The following is a 4615-nucleotide window of genomic DNA, read 5'->3' as shown; positions in this document are numbered from 1 at the left end:
AAGAGATTTTCGTACACTCTCCTTTTTACAGAAGTGAATTTGAGTTAATATTGTAAAAGATATCGGCAGTTTGGTGGGGCGTTTCTTCTCAGTCGCGGATTGAGACCAGCGGGTTTTTCGGGATCGATTGCGGTTTCATCTGAGATCTGATCGTGCCGAACTTTTGTGGGAAGCTTCGTGACGTCTAGGGATAGCTTTTCACTGGAGGGATTTCATAGTTAACGGTTGGTTTTCATTTTACGAGGTGAGTGCATGACCATGGCTTATCTAAGCCTTTGATTCTTTGTTCTTGCTTGTTTGTTGCTTGTTTGTGTGTTTTTATTGTTGGGATTGGTTGCTACAAGTTCCTACTGATGTATAAGGCTTAGGTTTCGAGTATTGGACAATTTGGTGGAGTTTGGGAGCGAGATTCAACTCTCGGCTTCGAGCGGATCGCGATTGCAGAGGGAGTGTCGATCGACANCATAGGTTGCTAGAGTTGAGTCATTAGAAACATTGTTAGGTTGCTGGTTTCATATTTTCTGATGATTGATTATTGGATTATTGGTTATCTTGTTATTGGTTATTGTTTATGCTATAGTATTGGTTTTATTATTGGATATTATTATATATTGTTGATGGTATTGTTATTCCGCTGTTGATTGTGATTGTGCTTAGGTGACTAGTGGATATGGGACCACTAGTTGTAGTTTATTTATATATTTATTACTTATTATTTTTTTAAAANTCAATTGGTGGCAACTTGTCTGTGAGAAGGTTGTTAAAGGGTGAGGGACCAGGGTTCGAGGAACACCTGATGCACCAATAACCTACTCGTGGATTATGTGAGTTAATCCACAGTGATGGGCTAGGATCGATGCCCTGCAGGGCCAGCCTATGGGGGCAACTAGCAGTGAGNTCAGTACCAGCTTGGGGTCCGTTTGGGCGGCTAGCAGTGAGGCTAGCGGGCTAGCAGTAAGGCTAGCGGGCTAGCANAGACGGGTTGTCACAATCAAACTGAAGGTTGACTTCTTTTGCAATTTGATAATAGCCTTTTTTTCCAATTTGACGCATAGACTTATTGGATTAGTCTTCCTCTTTCTCAATCTTTTTTTTAATTTTCCCGCCAAACCTAATCTTATCTGGCAGAATGGATGAGAGAAAACCAGAATTTCTTCGGAGGTTTTACACAAAAGGTGATGAGCCGCTTCCTCAAAAAAGCATCGGCTATTACAGCAACGATACGAAGCTGTTTGATGAACTCTACAAAGCTCTCGAGCCGGATGAATGGGACGAGATTTATCAATCTCGACTGGGTGTCTTGTTACAGTTCAACCGTCTCTAATTTGAATGGGCTTCCAGACTGGTTCACCATATGCTCACCTTACAGATAGTCTGCAACAAAAAGTACGAGATTTGAAGTCTTGTTGGATCTAATCCTTTACGATTTTCTTTGAATGAGTTTGAAGCCATCATTGGACTTAACTATGAAGATGTCGAGTCATTAGAGCAGCCACATGTTGAGGTTTCAGACGAGATGGAAGAGTTTTGGGAGAAGCTTGGAGTCAATTTAGACAGCGGTCCGAGTATTGAGCAACTGGTAGCAGCATGTAAGAACTCAAACGATTGGGATAGAATCGATCGTGTTAGGTTGAGTTAGATGGACTTTGTGCGACGTTAGGTTGAGTTATTTAGACATCTACGCTGGGTTTATAGAAGCTAGGAAACCATCAACGCCCACCCGTCTAAATATGGCTAGGCTAGTCATGGATTTAGATGCATTTCTTGATTATCCCTGGGGAAGAGTTGCTTTCAAGAACCTGATTCAGTCTGTTAAGGAGAAGGACTTAAATAAGCAGAGTTACACCCTAGACGGATTTGTCGAACCTCTGCAGATATGGGTGTACGAAACTATGCCTGATTTTGCCAAATTAATTGGGGAACCGTTGCCAGGTAATCCAAGTCCACCGTTGCTTGCTTACCGCAGTTCTCGTAGTAGAAAACATGTCAAAGAGCATTTTCTAAAACAGATACGCATCCCTGTGATTTGTCTATAGTTTATCTATGATATTAGATGAGTCGGTAACCCTATTGTGTTAGATTTGAACTTGCTTTTTCTTCTTGTTTTATATAAATTGTAGACAAACTTCAGAAACTTCAAAACCATTGGTGGCATGATTAGTCCTGTTTGGGAAGACGATGAAGCAGATGAGAAGATTGATAGCATTTTGAGAGCATTCAATGGGCATTTTGGTCCATGGATGTGGGGGAGAGGTTTGTGGCAGACAGTTGGTATTTATGAATCCAACAATCCGAAGATTAAGATTGAAGAAAAGGGATCGAATAAGAGAGCTGGTGAATTTGGTGAACCAAGTGGGAAGAGGCACTGTCGAGGTCCTTCGACTGACATGGAATTCAACATTTTGGATTCTTTCAAAGAAGAGCTTGGCATGTGGGGAGCAGCTCTACTCGATCAGATGAGAGAAGGTTTCAACAGTTGCGATTTGCGGTTTGACATGTTGACTGAGAAGATTGAAAGCCTGGCTTCGGATCTTACCAAAATGAAGGGAGATGTAACTGGTACGAAAGAGGCTGATTCTTTATCAAAGGAACAGAAGGACTTTCAGGCAGCTACTGGTACGAAAGAGGTTGTATCAAAGGAACAGAAGGACTCTTAGGCAGCTACTGGTAGACAAGAAGCTGTATCAAAGGAACAGAAGAAGGACTCTCAGGCGGATATGGTTAGTTCTGAACACTTGCAATTTCCTACTACGATCCCTCACAATCACAATACCAGGTACAAGGCGAAGAAAAAAATAGAATTCTAGAAGTCCTCAACTTCGAAGACATAAAAACAAGTGTTGTCTTCCTTTTGTGAAGTAGACTTCCTTATGTGAAGTAGACTTCTTTATCCGTGTGAAGTAGACTTCCTTATGTGAAGTAGACTTCTTTACTCGTGTTGTCTTTGTTTGTTTTATTCGAGACTTCTAAACATATGCTGCGACTTTAATATTATTTGTTTTCATAAATGATCATGTAACTTTTAAATCGGAATTTGCAGAACAAGCCAGCTGTTACTCGTACGAATACGAAGGTGCCAAAGATAGTCAGCTCTGATTCATCTGACACTGAGTCAGACCCACCTGTGTTTATTCGCACGGAAATCACAACAGCTGCCGAGTTGACTGCTAGAGCCAAGAAACAAGAACCAAGGAAAGAAGCGGCTAAGATTGCGGCACATGGCAAGGCCGAAAGGGTTAAGAGGTTGGCGTCAAGTCAACATTCTTCGTTTGTTGGTGATAACACAGCCAAGACTATCATGGGTGATAAGTCAGCCACGTCAGCGTACAATCCTTTTGATAAAGCAGACAAGGACTTGAAGAAGGTTTTACTTGATTTCTTAAAGAAAGATCCGTAAGTCTTCTAACTTTTATGGTATGTTTCAAAAATTCTATTTTTCGAAACTCTAGTAACTTTTAAGGTATATCATCACCCACAGGACGTACAAGAACAAAGTCCCAGAGAAATCTCAAACTTGTCTTTGGTGGTACGAACTGCAGACAAAAGCAGTGTGGCTACGAGATTCGGTAAGTCTACTAGAAAACTTCTACTTCAAGTATACTAGAAAACTTCGGACTTCAAATTATATAACCTCGTTTTAAATCCATGTGGTTATCCAGCACATGGATGCGGGGTTGAATCTATTGAGACATCGACACGCACAACATCCTGAGAGGTTTAAAACGAGTAGAGTGGCTTTCCTAGACGCTATGTTCACTCATCTGTGGACAACGAAGTACATGGACTTTGTCAAGTCTGAGGCACATGCTAATGGGTCTGGGAAACTGTTGTCGGCCGGTGCCTTCAGCTACCACGCAGGGGAGTATCCACCGTATGCTCAGACTAACAAGCAATGGGGTCTGGAAGTGGACGACTTATACGCGCCGTTAAACGTGAAGTCGACGCATTGGGTAGCTTTGTGGATATCGATTCCCATGAGACACATCGTCGTCTGGGATAGCATCTTGAGTGTCACCAGCGACGAAGAGCTTGCATCTGCCATCTAGCCTATTGCCGTGTTGGTTCCCTACATGCTGTGGGAGTTAGCCACCCAGAGTTCAAGCAAATGTGGTCGTACGAGAAGTTCACTCATGAGCGGGTTATAAAGGGAACACCTCCGAACAGGAAGCCAGGTGACTGTGGTGTGTATACTTTGAAGTACATAGAATGTCATGATCTGGGGATAACCTTTCCTACTACTTTGTGCGACGCAAACATCACATGGATAAGGGAGAAGATGGCTTATGACTTATTTCACGAGATTGAATGCCGGAGACCAAATGAGGAGAACTACATGGACGACTTTGGGCTCTATGATCCTCCCCCAATTCGGGACTAATTATAAACTTTGTTTGAAATACTTAAACTCTTGTTTTCTATTATGTATGACTCATTAGGATTATATATGATGATGTAGGATGATGTTTTGTTTATGTTGGGAGATCTTTATATTTTGTGGGTGGGATCCTAGTGATTAAACTCTGATGATGGGCGGGATCTTGATATTTTTTGTATGATCCTCCTTTAAAACTCTAATGTTTAAGGATGATTGTTCTTGTTGACAAGAACTAGTTAT

Source organism: Camelina sativa, chromosome 15 (genome assembly GCF_000633955.1).
Source record: "Camelina sativa cultivar DH55 chromosome 15, Cs, whole genome shotgun sequence".
NCBI classification, from domain to species: domain Eukaryota; kingdom Viridiplantae; phylum Streptophyta; class Magnoliopsida; order Brassicales; family Brassicaceae; genus Camelina; species Camelina sativa.
Note: the sequence above shows the minus strand (reverse complement) of the source record.